Consider the following 19,524-nt stretch of genomic DNA (forward strand, 5'->3'; position numbering starts at 1 on the left):
GTCCAGGCCCTGGCTCAGAGGGTCAACGGGTGACACTGCCTTAGTAGTACCCCTCACCTCTAGAACCCGACCTCAAGTTACCTGACCGGTTCTCAGGGGACCGTAAGACTTTTCTCTCCATCCGGGAGAGTTGCAGACTTTATTTCCGCCTAAAGCCTCACTCCTCAGGTTCCGAGAACCAGCGGGTGGGTATCATTATATCCCGACTCCAGGAAGGGCCCCAAGAGTGGGCCTTCTCCTTGGCTCCTGACGCCCCTGAACTTTCCTCCGTTGATCGTTTTTTCTCTGCCCTCGGACTCATTTACGACGAGACTGACAGGACTGCCTTAGCCGAGAGTCAGCTGGTGACCTTACGTCCGGGTAGGAGACCTGTTGAGGAATACTGTTCTGATTTTAGGAAGTGGTGCGTAGCTTCTCGGTGGAACGACCCGGCCCTAAGGTGCCAGTTTAGGTTAGGATTATCTGACGCCCTGAAGGATCTGCTGGTTAGCTACCCCTCTTCTGACTCCCTAGACCAGGTTATGGCCCTAGCAGTACGACTTGACCGACGTCTCAGGGAACGTCAGCTTGAACGTTTCAATGTGTTCCCCTCTGACTTCCCTGCGATTCCCCCCGAGGTCCCGTCTCCTCGCTCTTCCACGGAGGACTCGGAGGTACCTATGCAACTCGGGGCCTCCATGTCCCCTCGACAACGTAGAGAGTTTCGCAGGAAGAATGGTCTCTGCTTCTATTGTGGGGACGACAAGCATCTACTGAACACCTGTCCCAGGCGCAAGAATAAACAGCCGGAAAACTTCCGCGCCTAAGTGATCATCGGGGAGGTCACTTGGGCGCACAGGTATTTCCCGTTAATATGAAACGTAATAAAATTTTGCTTCCCTTTCAGGTCTCGTTTGCTGGCCGGTCTGCCACGGGCAGTGCCTTCGTAGATTCTGGCTCATCTGCTAATATCATGTCTGTGGAATTTGCTATGTCTCTAAAAATGCCTTTTATTGATTTGCCTTATCCTATCCCGGTAGTGGGTATCGACTCCACTCCTCTTGCTAATGGTTATTTTACTCAGCATACTCCTGTTTTTGAACTCCTTGTTGGCTCCATGCATTTGGAGCAGTGCTCTGTACTGGTGATGCAGGGATTATCGTCCGATCTGGTATTAGGTCTTCCCTGGTTGCAGCTGCATAATCCCACGTTTGATTGGAATACTGGGGATCTCACTAAATGGGGTAGTGAATGCCTGATGTCATGTCTTTCGGTTAACTCTATTTCTCCCCGGGAGGAGGTAAACACGCTTCCTGAGTTTGTTCAGGACTTCGCTGATGTGTTTTCTAAGGAGGCCTCCGAGGTGTTGCCCCCTCATAGAGATTACGATTGCGCCATCGATTTGGTGCCTGGTGCCAAGCTTCCTAAGGGTAGGATATTTAATCTTTCATGTCCTGAACGTGAAGCTATGAGGGAGTATATCCAAGAATGCCTGGCCAAGGGTTTCATTCGCCCCTCGACTTCTCCTGTAGGTGCTGGCTTCTTCTTCGTGGGGAAGAAGGATGGTGGTCTTAGGCCGTGCATTGATTATCGGAACCTGAATAAGGTCACCGTAAGGAACCAGTATCCCCTTCCTTTGATTCCGGATCTTTTTAATCAGGTTCAGGGGGCCCAATGGTTTTCTAAGTTCGATCTACGGGGGGCATATAACCTTATCCGCATCAAAGAGGGGGATGAGTGGAAAACTGCGTTCAACACACCCGAAGGTCATTTCGAATACCTGGTCATGCCCTTTGGGTTGTGTAATGCCCCTGCCGTCTTCCAGAATTTTATTAATGAAATCCTGAGAGATTACCTGGGTAATTTTCTTGTAGTGTACCTTGATGACATACTGGTGTTTTCCAAGGACTGGTCCTCCCACGTGGAGCATGTCAGGAAGGTCCTCCAGGTCCTCCGGGAAAATAATCTGTTTGCGAAGACTGAAAAATGTGTGTTTGGGGTACAGGAGATACCATTTTTAGGTCAAATCCTCACTCCTCATGAATTCCGCATGGACACTGCCAAGGTTCAGGCTGTGGCGGAATGGGTCCAACCTGCCTCCCTGAAGGCGCTACAGTGTTTTTTGGGGTTCGCTAACTATTACAGGAGATTTATTGCCAACTTCTCGGTCGTCGCTAAGCCTCTTACGGACCTTACTCGCAAGGGTGCTGAAGTCCTCCATTGGCCCCCTGAGGCCGTCCAGGCTTTTGAGACCCTCAAGAAGTGCTTTATCTCGGCCCCCGTGCTGGTTCAGCCCAACCAAAGGGAGCCATTTATTGTGGAGGTTGATGCATCCGAGGTGGGAGTGGGGGCCGTCTTGTCCCAGGGCACCAGCTCCCTCACCCATCTCCGCCCCTGTGCTTACTTTTCTAGGAAGTTTTCGCCCACGGAGAGTAACTATGATATTGGCAACCGCGAACTTTTAGCCATTAAATGGGCTTTTGAAGAGTGGCGTCACTTCCTGGAGGGGGCCAGACACCAGGTAACGGTCCTTACTGACCACAAGAATCTGGTTTTCCTAGAATCTGCCCGGAGGCTTAATCCTAGACAAGCTCGTTGGGCACTATTCTTTACCAGATTTAATTTCTTGGTTACCTATAGGGCTGGGTCCAAAAATATTAAGGCTGATGCACTGTCACGTAGTTTCATGGCCAATACTCCTTCCGAGAAGGATCCTGCTTGTATTTTACCCCCTGGTATAATCGTTTCTGCCACTGATTCGGATTTAGCTTCTGACATCGCGGCTGATCAAGGTTCAGCTCCCGGGAACCTCCCTGGGGACAAACTGTTTGTCCCCTTGCAATACCGGCTAAGGGTACTCAGGGAAAACCATGACTCCGCACTATCTGGTCATCCTGGCATCTTGGGTACCAAACACCTCATTACCAGAAACTATTGGTGGCCTGGGTTGCCTAAAGACGTTAGGGCTTACGTCGCCGCTTGTGAGGTTTGTGCTAGGTCCAAGACCCCTAGGTCCCGACCTGCGGGCTTACTACGTTCCTTGCCCATTCCCCAGAGACCTTGGACCCATATCTCCATGGATTTTATCACCGATTTGCCTCCATCTCAGGGCAAGTCGGTGGTGTGGGTGGTAGTAGACCGCTTCAGCAAGATGTGCCACTTTGTGCCCCTTAAGAAACTACCTAACGCCAAGACGTTAGCTTCGTTGTTTGTTAAACACATCCTGCGTCTCCATGGGGCCCCAGTCAATATCGTTTCTGACAGAGGGGTACAATTTGTTTCCTTATTTTGGAGAGCTTTTTGTAAAAAGTTGGAGATTGATCTGTCCTTCTCCTCCACCTTTCATCCCGAAACTAATGGCCAAACGGAAAGGACTAACCAATCCCTGGAACAATATTTAAGGTGTTTAATCTCTGACTGTCAATTTGATTGGGTCTCATTCCTTCCCCTTGCCGAATTTTCCCTGAATAACCTGGTCAGTAACTCGTCAGGGGTCTCCCCGTTTTTCTGTAATTTCGGGTTTAACCCAAGGTTCTCCTCCGTTTCTCCTGGTTGTTCCAATAATCCCGAGGCAGAGGACGTTCATCGGGAACTGTGCACAGTCTGGGCCCAGGTTCAGAAGAACCTAGAGGCGTCCCAGAGCGTACAAAAGATTCAGGCTGATAGTAGACGTTCTGCTAACCCCCGGTTTGTCGTCGGGGATCTGGTCTGGTTGTCGTCCAGGAACTTGCGCCTTAAGGTCCCGTCCAGGAAGTTTGCTCCCCGATTTATTGGACCTTATAAGATCATTGAAGTCCTCAACCCTGTATCCTTCCGTCTGGAGCTGCCCCTATCCTTTCGCATACATGACGTCTTCCATGCCTCCCTCCTTAAACGCTGCTCCCCGTCCTGGTCCCCCTCGAGGAAACCTCCTGTTCCCGTTCTCACCCCTGAGGGGGTGGAATTTGAGGTGGCCAAGATTATGGACAGTAGGATGGTCCAGGGCTCCCTCCAGTACCTGGTCAATTGGAGAGGATACGGGCCGGAGGAGAGGACTTGGGTACCTGCTCGTGATTTTCACGCTGGGGTATTGATCAGGAGGTTCCACCTTCTCTTCCCCACTAAACCGGGTCCTCTTAGTAAGGGTCCGGTGGCCCCTCATAAAAGGGGGAGTACTGTAAAGGATCTGCTAGGTACTACGTCTGGGTATACTCCAGGGATTAATCAGTCGACACCTGAGGCCAGACCTCTTAGACTGACACCGGCTCCCACCAACCAGGGTGGCAGGCTCAGGAGTGGGAGAGCCTATCGCGGCCTGGTCAGTCGAAGTTAGCTCCGCCCCCTGTCCATTTATACCTGCCGTGTTCTCTTCCTCAGTGCTTGTTATTCTTCTTGGATTCCTGGCCCCACTGCTGCCTTGCTCCAGCCTGCTTCTGCCGTGCTTCAGTTCCGTTTATCCTGCTTCGCTTTGCCCCTGGCTTGCTTCCTGCTCCGTGCTCTCGTTGGTATACTCCACTTGATCCTGACTGACTCGTTCACCGCTCCGTTTCCTCGCGGCGTTCCGTGGGCTACTGCCCCTTCCCTTGCGTGTTCCCTGTTTGTACTCCCTTGCACTTAGACAGCGTAGGGACCGCCGCCAAGTTGTACCCCGTCGCCTAGGGCGGGTCGTTGCAAGTAGGCAGGGACAGGGCGGTGAGTAGATTAGGGCTCACTTGTTCCCTTCACCTCCTTCCTGCCATTACAAGAACATTGTCCAGTACATCACACTACCTCCACCGGCATACCTTCTTCTTTATAGTGCATCCTAATGCCAACTTTTCCCCAGGCAAGCAATACACGTGTACCCGGCCGTTCACATGATGTAAAAGAAAAATTGGGATTGATCAGACCAAGCCACCTTCTTCCATTTCTTTGCTCCATGGTTCAGTTCTGATGCTCATGTGTTAGTGCTTTTGGAAAGTGGCCAACATGGGCACTCTGATCGGTCTGTGGCTACCCAGACTAAAACCCAGCAAGCCGTGATGAACTGTGTGTTGTGACACCTTTCTATCATAGACAGCATTAACTTTTACAGTAATTTGTGCTACAGTAGCTCTTTAGTGGGGTCAGACCACACGGGCTATTCACCGCAAACCACGTGCATCAATAAGCATTGGGCGCCCATGACCCTGTTGCCAGTTCACCAATTGTCCTTTTTTTAACCACTTTTGGTAGGTACTAATCACTGCATACTTGGGACACAAGACCTGCCATTTTGAAAATGCTCTGACCCAGTCGTCTAGCTATTACAATTTGGCCTTTGTGAAAGTCGGTCAGATCCTTATGCATGTCCATTTTTCCCAGCTTCCAACACATCAACTTTAAGAACTCTCTGTTCATTTGCTGCCTAATATATCCCACCCATTGACAGGTCCCATTATGAGATAATCATTGTTATTCACTTTACCTGTAATTGGTTGGAATGTTATTGCTGAATATTTCTCAGTATTAATTGCAATACAAAACAAAATAGGAAATTTCTGGGATATTATTTAATTTTTTTTGTTTAGTGCTCCTTTAACCCCTTAGTGACCAGCCCATTTTAGGCCTTAATGACCAAGCTATTTTATTCGTTTTTCTATAGTCGCATTCGAAGAGCTATAACGTTTTTATTTTTTCGTCTACATAGCTGTATGAGGACTTTTTTTTTGCGGGATTAGTTGTGCTTTTTAATGGCACCATTTTTGGGTACATATAATTTTTATATTAACTTTTATTAACCTTTTTGGGGGGGATTATAAAAAAAACCTGAAATTCCGCCATTGTTCTATGCGTTTTTAAATTGACGCCGTTCACTGTGCGACGTAATTAACATGTGACCTTTATTCTATGGGTCGGTACGATTACGGAGATACCACATATGTGGAGGTTTTTTTATGTTTTACGACTTTTGCACAATAAAAACACTTTTGAACTAAAATTATTTGTTTTTGCATCGTCGCTTTCCAAGAGCCGTAATTTTTTTATTTTTCCATCAATGTAGTGATTTTTTGGGCTTGTTTTCTGCGGGACAAGACGTAGTTTTGAATGGTACTGTTTTGGGGTACATGGGACTTATTGATTCATTTTTATTATGACTTTTTTGGGGTGCAATGGAAAAAAATTGCAATTTCGCCCTAGTTTTTGGCGTTTTTTTTTTTACGGTGTTCACTTTGCGGTTTAAATTACATATTAACTTTATTAATGGAATCATTACGGTCGCGGCGATACCACATATGTGTACTTTTTTTTTTTTTTACACTTTTACTAAATAAAACCACTTTTTATGGAAAAAAATGGTTTTATTTATTTTTTTACTGTACTTTTTATTAATAATCTTTATTTCACTTTGATGACTGATTTTATTAGTCCCACTAGGGGACTTTACTGTGCAATGTTCCGATCGCTGCTATAATGCTCTGGTATACTTCGTATACCAGAGCATTATTGCCTGTCAGTGTAAATCTGACAGGCAATCTGTTAGGACGTGCCTCCGGCGCGTCCTAACAGGCATATGTCCAGGGCAGACCTGGGGGCTTTTATCAGTCCCCCGGCTGCCATGACACCCCATCGGAGACCCGCGATTTCATTCGCGGGCCGCCGATGGGTGACAGAGGGAGCGCACTCCCTCTGTAAACAAAGTTAAATGCCACGGTCGCTATTGACGGTGGCATTTAACGGGTTAAACGGCCGCGATCGAAGTAAACTTCGATCGCGGGCGTTGGAGCAGGAGCTCAGCTGTCATCAGACAGCAGAGCCCCGGCTCCTGCCTGCACGGGAGACCCGTGCAGGACTTAGACTAGGCTGACGTGAAAAGGCGTCAGCCTAGCCTAAAGCCCAGTAGTGAATCACGTGAAAAGGCGTATTAGTGGTCACTAAGGGGTTAACATTATTTTTCAGCCCCCTGTTAATCATTGTCCAGATGGAGGGGAACCCTCATCTGAACATGGTGTGTGCCCATGATACCCTTAGCTTGGTGGTAATCTTTCAGAATTAAATGATTTTTGGCCCTGTAAAATAAACTTGTGTGTAAAGTGGGAGCAACTGCCAGCCAATCAATCTGGGGGCTGCACCATTCACAATCACAGTTTAGCAAGTTGAGGGAGGCAGGAGATATTAAACGATGGAAGGCTGAAGATGACAACAGTAACTTAGAGCAGCTGCAATGCAGAGGACAGACAGCCTGGTGAAGACTGAGAAAGGGGAGCAAGCAGCCAAAGGACAGCAAAGACTGACAGGAGGAAGTGACATTCAGGAGAGCCTGGAAGAAAGTATCAAGAGTCCAATTGTAGAGGTTATGGTGAGCAGAAGAGCATTATACCCCACCCCTGGGCAAAGAGTACAGCTTAGCTCAGCTGCGCCACTTCGGCTGGTTATTGTACACTCTAGACTTCAAGCCACTAGAACACCACAAAAAGGTGCCCTGCCAGCCAGCACTTCCACCAATGGCTTGTATGTGAGTCTAACTGCCATCTACTTTTGATCCCTACGCCACTAGCTGTAAAAGCAACCAGGAGAAAGCCTTTCTCGGGGGGAACCATCATCCTAGCAACCGATCTGGGAAAAGAGACACTTTCTCTTCCTTAGGCCTAATTCACACGAACGTGTGCGTTTTGCGCGCGTAAAAAACGCAGCGTTTTGCGCGCGTTGCAGTTCTGTTTGTCTTCAGTGTTTGGTGCGTGTCTGCGTTATTTTCGCGCGTATGGCATCCTTGTCACGCGGTTTTGACGTTTACAAAATGAAATGAAGGAGGTGGTTTTCTTTTCCCCCTCATTTCTTGAGCAACTGTTGCGCGAATCACGCACTGCACACGGATGTGCGTCCGTGTATTGTCCGTGATATTCACTCACCCATTGACTTCAATGGGTGCGTGATGCGCAAAAAATGCTCAAGTATAGGACATGCAGTGAGTTTCGCACAGCGGACACATGCTGCATGAAAAACACGGAATGTCTGAATGGCCCCATTCACTTGCATAGGTCCGTGCGACGTGCGTGATTTTCACGCGCATATCACAGACATGAAATACGCTTGTGTAAATAAGGCCTTACACTCCAAGACCGCCAATAAACAATCTCCTAGGTTCCCAGAGACTACAATTCTTTCTTGTGGAATATAACTGCCCCATTTGGATTATGATAACTAGTTGTAAATTACAGTTGCCCTGTTTGGGTTATAATTGCTCATTAGGGGTCATAATTGGTCTTTATGGATTACAGTTTGTCAATTTGACAAAAATTTCCCTGAACCCGAAAAAAAAAATCTGTTGCAGACAACTGTCCTTCACTGTGGACTATGTTTTGTTATTCTGCATACTATTTCTAGTTGTAGATTTTAGCTGCACCAACCCAGTTTTAATAGATGTTGTGAACTGCCAGTGTGATAACTTATTGTATTATTTTTGTGCGGGCTAACATTAACCCAGTGATCCCTCAAAGGGACAGTGAACAGTGATTAGTCCATACTTATTTTATTTCTTGTTGTTATTGACTATAATTGGATTACAAAGCAGACCACTTATTAAGGACAGACAATTTCTGATTTCTTACTTGGCTTGACAGAGGTATGCTTACAGCATGCAAAGCGTACCACATCAAATTGTTCCTCCGCCAATACAAACAGTTAAGTCAATTAACATTTTCTAAATTATCATTTTATACATAATATTGTATAGGATTTTAATTGATTACATTTTTCATTGAACAAATAGTAAGCGTGCCACGTCAAATTGTTCCTCCACCAATACAAACTGTTAAATCAAGTAACATTTTCTAAATTATCTTTTTATACATAATATTGTATAGGATATTTAATATTTTTATTACATTTTTCCTTGAACAAATAGAACTTTGCTCCACTGGCAACATATCACTCTGTGATGTGGTTATTAGTACCATACAATACCCAATTAACATACTGATACAGTGCTCTGTCCCCCCACACAATGTACAGTAATCTGTATCTACATATAGATACAGACATTTGACATATTTATGAATGCAAACTCTACAGGATAGGGTTTCAAAGTCTTTATCTGCTGATGGCTCCCTGCTACTTTGTGCCCTGCAGAGAAGAAAGAGTAGGGGAAGGTCACACCAGCCTGCCCACCATTGATATAGCCCAAATATTCCCAAAGATACCTGTTAATGTGGGTGTATGTGACAGCACAGCGAGATCACGCTGTGCTGAGTACAAATTGACATGAATGGAGAGAAGTGTATGACGCTGATTGGTTAGCGTCATACACTTCTCTTTACAACGCCCACTTGGTCAAAAGTAAAAAAAAAATGCCCAGTTGGTCATTAAGAACTAATTAGCAAAAATCTGAAATTGTTCATAACATGCTCAAAAATGATAATTTTTCTAAATAAAAAACACTGTTATCTACATTACAGCGCCGATGACATTATGTAGGAGATAGGGCACTTATAATGTGGTGCCAGAGCCTCTTTAATCCCTTCCCGCACCTTGACGTAACTGCACGTCAATGTGTGCAGTAAGTTCGCTCACCTTGACGTGCAGTTACGTCTGTGCTTTGACAGTTAACCGCCGCGCGGCGCTTCACCGCAGCGGCGGTTAACTGTGCAGGGTGTCTGCCATACATTCCCCGTTGCCGATCAGCGGCCCATCGCCACTGATTTCGGAAGTTAACCCCTTCGATGCCGCGGTCGATTCCAATCGCCACATCGAAGGATTTTAGCTCCGATCGGCAACCCCCACGTGAAATCACGGGGGCTGGCGATGGTACCCATGGCAACCAGACGCCAGACAATGGCTTCCAGGCTGCCATGTACAAAAGCCTATGAGGACCAGCCGGAGGCTGGTCGTCGTAGGCTTCCTGTCAGTGTGACTGTTACGTCACAATGATAGTTAGAATACATGACACTACGTAGGTAGTGTAATGTACTCCAGCAGCGATCAAAGCTGCAAGTCTAAGTGTCCCCTAGTGGGACAAGTGAAAAAAGTAAAAAAAAGAATAAAAATGTTTTCAAAAAAAGTGTAAAAATAAAAGTTATAAGTGACATAAACAAGAACTGCTTTTTTTTCCTATAATAAGTATTTTATTATAGGAAAAAAATGAACACGTAAAAAAAAAGTACACATATTGGGTATCACCGCGTTCGTAACGACCCCAACTATAAAAATAATATTATTTTTCCCGCACGGTGAACACGGCAAAAAAAATAAACGAAAAACAATGCGAGAATCACTATTTTTGGTCACCCCCCCCCTCCCAAAATATACAATAAAAAGTGATCAAAAAGTCGCATGTACGCCAAAATAGTACCGATACAAACTACAACCCGTCCCGAAAAAAACAAGCCCTTACACAGCTTTTTTGACTGAAAAATAAAAAAGTTATGGCTCTCAGGATATGGTGACACAAAAAATTATTTATTTTCTAAATAAGTGATTTTATTGCGCAAACGCGGCAAAATATAAAAAAACCTATATACATATGGTATCGCCGTAATCGTACCGACCCGCAGAATAAAATATAATGGTAATTTATAGCCCAGGGTAAACGCCATAAAAAATAAATAAAAATCATTGTCGGAATTGATGGTTTTTGGTCACCTGGCTTGCCGAAAAATGGAATAAAAAGTGATCAACAAAATCGCATGTACCCCAAAATGGTACCAATGAAAATTACTGATTGTTCCGCAACAAATAAGCCCTCACGCAGCTCCGGTGGTGAAAAAATAAAAAAAAGTTCCGGCTCCCAGATTATGGCGATGCAAAATGTGCAGAGTGTTCCAAAAGCAGATAAGATTGGGCACCATTTATCAGTGCGACACTGGCCACATATCTGCGGATTATTATTTATTTACCCCATTATTATACCCTCTTATTATTCCCTGATGTAGTCTGCCCAGCCTACATATGCCCCCACATTATAAACTGAAATATGAGCAAAACGCCAAACAGAACTACTATAAAGCTAAATCTGTGCTCCAAAAGCCAAATGGCGCTCCCTCCCTTCTGAGCCCTACAGCGTGCCTAAACAGCCGTTTACGTCCACCAATATGGCATCGCCATACCCGGGAGAACCCGGTTAATATTTTATTAGGTATTTGTGGCACAAACTGGGCACAACATATAGTGCACTAAAATGGCACATCAGTGGAAAATTGTAATTTTCACTCTGCACCATCCGCTGCGCATTAAACCATTTGCGCACCATGACTTAATAGCATGTCGTGGTATGTGGGGCGTGATATATGGAGCGTCTCACTCACTGAGCCCGTGCCATACGCTGCGGGTGTCAGCTGTGTATTACAGCAGATACCCGGGACTAACGGACAGAAACAGCGATCACGCTGTTACAGGAGCCTGTAAAAATGACAATATACTGCAATACATTAGTATTGCAGTGTATTCTACCAGTGATCTAACGATTGCTGGTTCAAGTCTCCTAGGGGGACTAATAAAATATGTAAAAACAAAGGTAAATAGTTATTATTAGTGGAAAAAAATTATTAAATATTTAAAGTAAAAAAAGAAACCCTTTTCACATTTTTTCTCCAAAATAATGTCAAAAAATACACAAAATTGGTATCGCTGCATCCGTAAAAGTCCAAGCTATTACAATATACCATTATTGAACTCGCATGGTGAACGCCTTGAAAAATAAAGAATTTTAAACTGCAAAATCGCAGTTTTTTGGTCACCTCGGCTCTACCAAAAAATTTAATAAAAAGTGCTCAAAAAGTATTATGTACCAAAAAATGATGCCAATAAAAACTACAGCTCGTCCCGCAAAAAATAAGCCCTCACACCACTCTATTGATGGAAAAATAAAAAAGTTGTGGCTCTCGGAACGCGGGGAGGAAAAACGAAAAAGAAAAAGCAAAACATGGATCAGTTCGGAAAGGGTTAATTACTTTCTAATGAAAAAACATTTATGACCACATGTGAGGTATAGCCGTACTCGGGAGAAATTGCTTTACAAATGTTGGGGTGCATTTTCTCCTTTATCCTTTGTGAAATTGAAAAAAATTCAACATTTTAGTGGAAATAATGTTGATATTAATTTTCACGGCCTAATTCTAATAAATTCTGCAAAAGACGTGTGGGGCCTAAATGCTCACTGTACCCCTAGATAGATTCCTTAACTGGTGTAGTTTCCCAAATGGGGATACTTTTGGGGGGCTTCCACTGTTTCGTTCTCTCAGTGGCTTTGCAAATTCGACATGACACCCAAAAACTATTCCAGCTAAATTTGAGCTCCAAAAGCCAAATAGCGTGCCTTCCCTTCTAAGCCTGGTGTGGGTCCAAACAGCAGTTTATTACCACATATGGGATATTTACGTAATCAGGAGAAATTGTTTTACAAATGTTGGGGTGCTTTTTCTCCTTTATTCCTTTGTAAAAATTTAAAATTTCTAAGTTTTTTCACAAAAAAAGTAGATTTTCATCTTCACATACTAATTCAAATAAATTTAGCAAAAAAACTGTGGGTTCAAAATGCTAAGTATACCCATAGATAAATTCCTTGAGGGGTATAGTTTCCAAAATGGGGTCACTTTTGGGGGGTCTTTACTGTTTTGGTACCACAAGATCTATTCAAACCTGACATGGTGTCTAAAATATATTCTAGAAAAAGGAGGCCCCAAAATCCACTAGGTGCTCCTTTGCTTCTGAGGCCGGTGTTTCAGTCCATTACCGCACTAGGACCATATGTGGGATATTTCTAAAAACTGCAGAATCTGGGCAATAAATATTGAGTTGCATTTCTTAGGTAAAACCTTCTGTGCTGCAGAAAAAATTTATTACAAATGAATTTTCGAAAAAAAAAAAATGAAATTGATAAATGTCACCTCTACTTTGCTTTAATTCCCGTGAAACGCCTAAAGGGTTAAAACACTTTCTGAATGCTGTTTTGAATACTTTGAGGGGTGCCGTTTTCAAAATGGGGTTATTTATGGGGACTTTCTAATATATAAGGCCCTCAAAGCCACTTCAGAACTTAACTGATCCCTGAAAAAAAAAAACCTTCTGAAATTTTCTAGAAAATATGAGAAATTGCTGCTAAAGTTCTAAGCCTTGTAACTTCCTAGAAAAATAAAAGAATGTTTAAAAAACTATGCAAACATAAAGTAGACATATGGGAAATATAAACTAGTAAGTGTTTTGTGCGGTATTACTATCTGTCTTACAAGCAAACACATTTAAATTTAGAAAAATGCAAATTTTTGCTAATTTTCTCTAAATCTTGGTGTTTTTTAAAAAAGCATTCCGGAGTTATTGCCACATAAAGTGACACATGTCAGATTTGAAAAATCGGCTTCGTCCTGAAGGCCAAAACAGGCTCAGTCCTGAAGGGGTTAACAATCCGATCTGCTGAACCAGGGAGAACCAGCAGAATCCTGTCGCTGCTTAAGGGGAAACCCTGTTATTCTGCTAGACTAGATTATTGTGTGTTTACTTTCAGAATTATTTTACAATTTCAATCAAATGTTAATGATCCTACACCACTATTTCATCATATTGATAAAAAAAAACATGCACGGTAACTCTCCTAAAATGTTTTCCTCACTTAATTACTGGTAAAAAGGGAAACAAGTAAAAGTTATTAAAATGGATTCACTTAACATCATTCAAAACCATACTACATGTATGGTCAAATGTAATGTGGTATCCAGCACATAAATTATAAAAACGCCACTTTTATTCAGGATAACAGCATAGAAATGCAGATATATCATTTAGTGAGAAACTAGACGTGGACCGCACATCCACTATATACTTTGATCTATCGTGGCTAGGCAAAAATTATAAACATGAACATGAGGTTCTTTGTTAACATCTTGATCAAATTGTATACAAGTCCACTTGCCACTTCACGGCGACCACTTTAAAGTGGGTCCCTACTCTACACCGCATGGCGGTCACCGTCACTGCAGCAACGCTCCTGCAGAGGGTGCAACCTAGAGGGCCAAAAGCACCGATGCCATCAGGCCATGCCAAGCCTCCTTGGCTCTGGGCCACGTCCCCCCACAAGTGCAGCACCACAGCATCAGACACCACCACACAGTAGCCAAAAAAAAGCCATACATTTTTTATTTTTTCCATAGACATAGCTATGTGAGGACTTGTTTTTTTTCTAAACAAGTTATATTTTTAATGGCACCATTTTGGGGTACAGTTTGATCAAAATGTTAACAAAGAACCTCATGTTCATGTTTATAAATTATGCCTAGCGGCTCAGATCAACGTATATATTATGGATAGTGCGGTCCATGTCTAGTTTCTCAAAATGCTCAATTGTTTTGTTTTACTTGGCACCAGCACTCCACGCTTTTGAAAAAAACCCAGCTTATTTTAATTCAGGAATGACCTCATAAGTGTTTCTGCTCTTGCTTTTGTTCTCATTTGGCCACTGGGGCCACATGGTAAGTTGAGCCCATTCCATCTTTTCACATGTTGTGTTTCTCTGGGGTGGCGTCTGTTGCTGTAGTGCTGCACTTGTGGGGGGACATGGCCCAGAGCCAAGGAGGCTTGGCACGGTCTGATATCATGGGTGCTTTTGGGCCCCTGTGTTGCTACCTCTGCAGGAGCGGTGCTGCGGTATCGGTGGGCGCCATGCGGTGCTGCAACCGATAGAGTAGGGACCCACTTTAAAGAAGTCACAGTGAAGTGGCAAGTGGGCTTATACAGTTTGATCAAAATGTTTACAAAGAACCTCATGTTCATGTTTATAAATTATGCCTAGCGGCTTAGATCAACGTGTATATATATCGTGGATTGTGCGGTCCATGTCTAGTTTCTCACAATGCTGAAATGTAGATATACTTACACATTTCCAGATAGATAGGGTGTACTTAATTATGGTATGATAAAGAGCACAGATCATACCAAGATCCATCACACTCTCTTTTCTTTTCTAAACTTTTACAGCGGTAAAGTTCAGCATTTCTAGCTGCCATGCACTCAACACTAAAAAAAAAAATGTAGGAGCTGTTTAATTCATCATGCTCCTTTTCTGCCCTGCGCTGACAGGAAGAGTTTAGCACTCCGCCAATGAGTGATATTTCAAGCAGGCATTACCAGGAACTAAACATAATAGATCTTGTATTAGAAAAATAAATGATGGATTGATTAGATTTGAAAGGAAAGTTTTTATATTGGAGTCACAAATAATCTCCTTACCCAAAATATTATACCGTATACTTAAAAGGTTGAAGTTTGTTTCTGATCTGCATAATCTCTGCGTGTGTAATATCATGCACTTTAGACTTCCTGTAGCATTAGATACGTCGCTTAGAAATTGAGAATATGCCAAGTCGGCACCTTTACACTAATGCACTTTTATTGACAGTAAGGTTGAATTTCTGGCATTAGCAAATTTTTTATTCCTTCTACTCAATACCATTATGTAGTCTCACAATTTTTTGCATGCATTCATTCAGAAACGACATTGTTTGGTAATCACAGTAACACATACATAATATCAATCATTCTGCCATGCTATAGTACATGGAATACTACAGCATCTTACTATCATTTTACAGTATTGTGAAGCTTATTAATGACTTGCTATTCCAGTAAGAAGCTGTGGTTGCATAGCACTATCCCCAAGGGTATGATGGCTAGTATGGAGTGGTGCATTATGGGAACATAGCCCTTACCCTCTCTGCAGCTCCCAATGTCACCTTTGGCTTAAAAACACTAACCGGAGCAAGCTTATCATCCGAGACAGTAGCAGAAGTGGCTTGGTAATGCTGTTGAGAAAGTGATCTGATTCCATCTACATTTCATTCATGGGCTGGAAGGATTAAAAGAGGTTTATCCAGTCTGGCCTACATAAGTGCTGCTTTCTAATTAGACAATATTGTTCTCTAACCGGGTCACATAAGGAAGAGAAGTCAGCAGGGTAGAGCAAAAAGAGATCGTTCAGATCCTCGATCTAATTTATGATGAATGCATACTAGCATTATTTGACCTACAGTGATCTGGAAAAAAAAGAAGAGACACCCGATGCAGGCAGAAGAAGAAGGAATGAAAAACTGACACAGGGGGATGAGTTGTTTTTTTTTCAAAATTGGCATCACATAACATATGTTACAAACAGCATGATAAATCTTTATAAATCTATGTCCTTGAGCCATCCTTTGTCAAATTGTCAATTAGGTCATTTCTTAGTTATGTCTTCTTCTGGGAAAGTTGGATGTCAACCGGTATGGCTGCCATTACAGCTCTCACTGTGTTGTCACACATCTATCCCAGGCTCCTGATCGGTAAATCTGCCCAATTATTCAGTCATTCCTGTACCACTGTTTCATGAGTAGGGATATTTACCATTCAGACCTGCCTTTTTAGGAAGAAAAAAAAAAAGTAAAGATATCTCAGTATATGGCTTACTTTCACTGTGCAAATAATCTGACTCCCTGCAGGAGTTAGGTCCCAAACTTCCAGATAAAGGTACCCTGGTTTGCTCACAGCCCTCATTCGGTAACTGCTGTATTAATGCTTACTGATCAGCAAATTCTATATTAATACAGTAAATAAAGCTCCTTAAGACAGAACGTGAGATTTCACAATAACCAGCTACATCTCCCGGTTTGAGCTTGATTGCTGTTGTGGGGGGCGCAAGGGATACCGGGATACCCCTACCCAGAAGTTCACGACCTGACTCCTGTGGGGAGTCAGGTTTTTTGCATAGTGAAAAAGCCATATACTGAGGTATTTTTACATTTTTTTAATAACATATTTAAAAAATTATTAATTTCTTAAGGGGCTAATGGGTTTTTAAATAAAACAGGTCCCTCATTACAGGAGATGAGTCCTCTTTCAACCCGTCCCAGCCTTAAAAATTGGGAGATATGTTCCTGTAATAGAGTTGTCCTGATTAAGTAATTATATTGTGGGGTTTATTTAGTTTTTTTTTTTATGTCCAACATTATGTTGATACTGATTTGTAAATATAGCTATAGTTCTGATTATGCTTTTCATAAAACGAAATATTGTACTATGAGCGGAATGATTTTTCCCTGGACAGATCATTTAGACCATTTAGACCAATTGAACAGACTGGTAGTGTACGATTGATAGTAGTACTCAGAGTTTATAAAAGCACATAAAGCATGTTCATTAAAAGTGTGACTACGCATTTCTGCTTGTTGCCATTTTGACTGGAGAAAATAAATTTGGCTTGTTAGCATGTGTTGAATCTTTCCGATAGCGATTGACTGAAAATCCATTTGAAGTCATTGAATGAATACTGAGTTTACATAGAAGCACAGCTACATACAAGGATCACCTTGTCAAAGACTTTATGTAAAATTAATATCTGTAGAAAAAAATATAATTATTTTCCACTGGCGATAACATAGACATAACCTATTTCGCAGATATTTTGTGTCCTTTATAACATGTACCTTTGACTATAAACTCTTCATTAGGCGTTTATTGAAGCATATAATTCAGAAGTGTCCATATAGCATATTTTGGAACAGATACATTTTCCTTAAATGTCAGTAATGTACAGTACAGTTATAGAATATGTAGCCCCTAGATTCTCTTGTGGTGTAATATTATATGTATTCACAAGATTTACAACCTCTTCACCCTGTAAAACCAAAGAGCAATACTGAACTGAAATATTAAAGCTACCAAACAGTCATACATTGCAATTTCCATGTTTTTTTTTCTCCTTAACATTTAACTTCTAAGCAAATTTAATATCATCACTATAGCAACCACTAATGTAGAATCTTCTGGATGTGGTGGTCATCTTTAACTCATTCATTACAAGAAATTGTTTATCTTTACTTTGAATTTCAATAAATGAACTTATATTCCATAAAGACCATATATATATATATATATATATATATATATATATATATATATACACACTACCGTTCAAAAGTTTAGGGTCACTTAGAAATTTCCTTATTTTGAAAGAAAAGCACAGTTTTTTTCAATGAAGATAACATTAAATTAATCAGAAATACACTCTATACATTGTTAATGTGGTAAATGACTATTCTAGCTGCAAACTGTTAGGGATCTGCCAGGTACTTCATCTAGGTATACTCCTGGGATTAATCAATCCACACCTGAGGCCAGACCTGTTCGACTGACACCATCTCCCACCAACCAGGGTGGCAGGCTCAGGAGTGGGAGAGCCTATCGCGGCCTGGTCTGTCGGAGTTAGCTCCGCCCCCTGTCCTTTATTACCTGCCCTGTTCTCTCCCTCAGTGCTTGTAATTCTTTTGGATTCCTGGCCCCACTGCTGCTTGCTCCAGCCTGCTTCTGCCGTGCTTCTGCCTTGCTGCAGTTCTGCTTGACCTGCCTTGCTTTGCCCCTGGCTTGCTTCTGTCTCCTTGCCCGCTTGGGTGTACTCACTTCGTCCTGGTCCTGACTGTCCGTTCGCCGCTCCGTTTCCTCGTGGCGTTCCGTGGCTACTGCCCCCTCCCTTGCATGTTCCCTGTTTGTTTTCCTGTGCACTTAGACAGCGTAGGGACCGCCGCCCAGTTGTACCTCGTCGCCTAGGGCGAGTCGTTGCAAGTAGGCAGGGACAGGGCGGTGGGTAGATTAGGGCTCACTTTCCCTTCACCTCCTTCCGGCCATTACATAATTACAAGCCCTTACCTAGTCTACCATTTCTCCTACGCTGACGCTATCATGGACCCCCTTGAGACCCTGGCCCAGCAGATGCAGGGCCTCTCCCTACAGGTCCAGGCCCTGGCCCAAAGGGTCAATCAGGGTGACGCTGCTTTAGTAGTACCCCTCACCTCACCTCTAGAACCCGACCTCAAGTTACCTGACCGGTTCTCAGGGGACCGTAAGACGTTTCTCTCCTTCCGGGAGAGTTGCAGACTGTATTTCCGCCTAAAGCCCCACTCCTCAGGTTCCGAGAACCAGCGGGTGGGTATCATCATATCCCGACTCCAGGAAGGGCCCCAAGAGTGGGCCTTCTCCTTGGCTCCTGACGCCCCTGAACTTTCCTCTGTTGATCGTTTTTTCTCTGCCCTCAGACTCATTTACGACGAGACTGACAGGACTGCTTTAGCCGAGAGTCAGCTGGTGACCTTACGTCAGGGTAGGAGAACGGTTGAGGAATACTGTTCTGATTTTAGGAAGTGGTGCGTAGCTTCTCAGTGGAACGATCCGGCCCTAAGGTGCCAGTTTAGGTTAGGATTATCTGACGCCCTGAAGGATCTGCTGATTAGCTACCCCTCGTCTGACTCCCTTGACCAGGTTATGGCCCTAGCAGTACGACTTGACCGACGTCTCAGGGAACGTCAGCTAGAACGCTTCAGTGTGCTCCCCTCTGACTTTTCTGCGATCCCCCCCGAGGTCCCGTCTCCTCGCCCCTCCACGGAGGACTCGGAGGTACCTATGCAACTCGGGGCCTCCATGTCCCCTCGACAACGTAGGGAGTTTCGCAGAATGAATGGTCTCTGCTTCTACTGTGGGGACGACAAGCATCTACTGAACACCTGTCCCAGGCGCAAGAATAAGAAGCCGGAAAACTTCCGCGCCTAAGTGATCATCGGGGAGGTCACTTGGGCGCACAGGTATTTCCCGTTAATGTGA

The sequence above is a fragment of the Rhinoderma darwinii genome, chromosome 12 (assembly GCF_050947455.1).
Source record: "Rhinoderma darwinii isolate aRhiDar2 chromosome 12, aRhiDar2.hap1, whole genome shotgun sequence".
NCBI classification, from domain to species: Eukaryota; Metazoa; Chordata; class Amphibia; order Anura; family Rhinodermatidae; genus Rhinoderma; species Rhinoderma darwinii.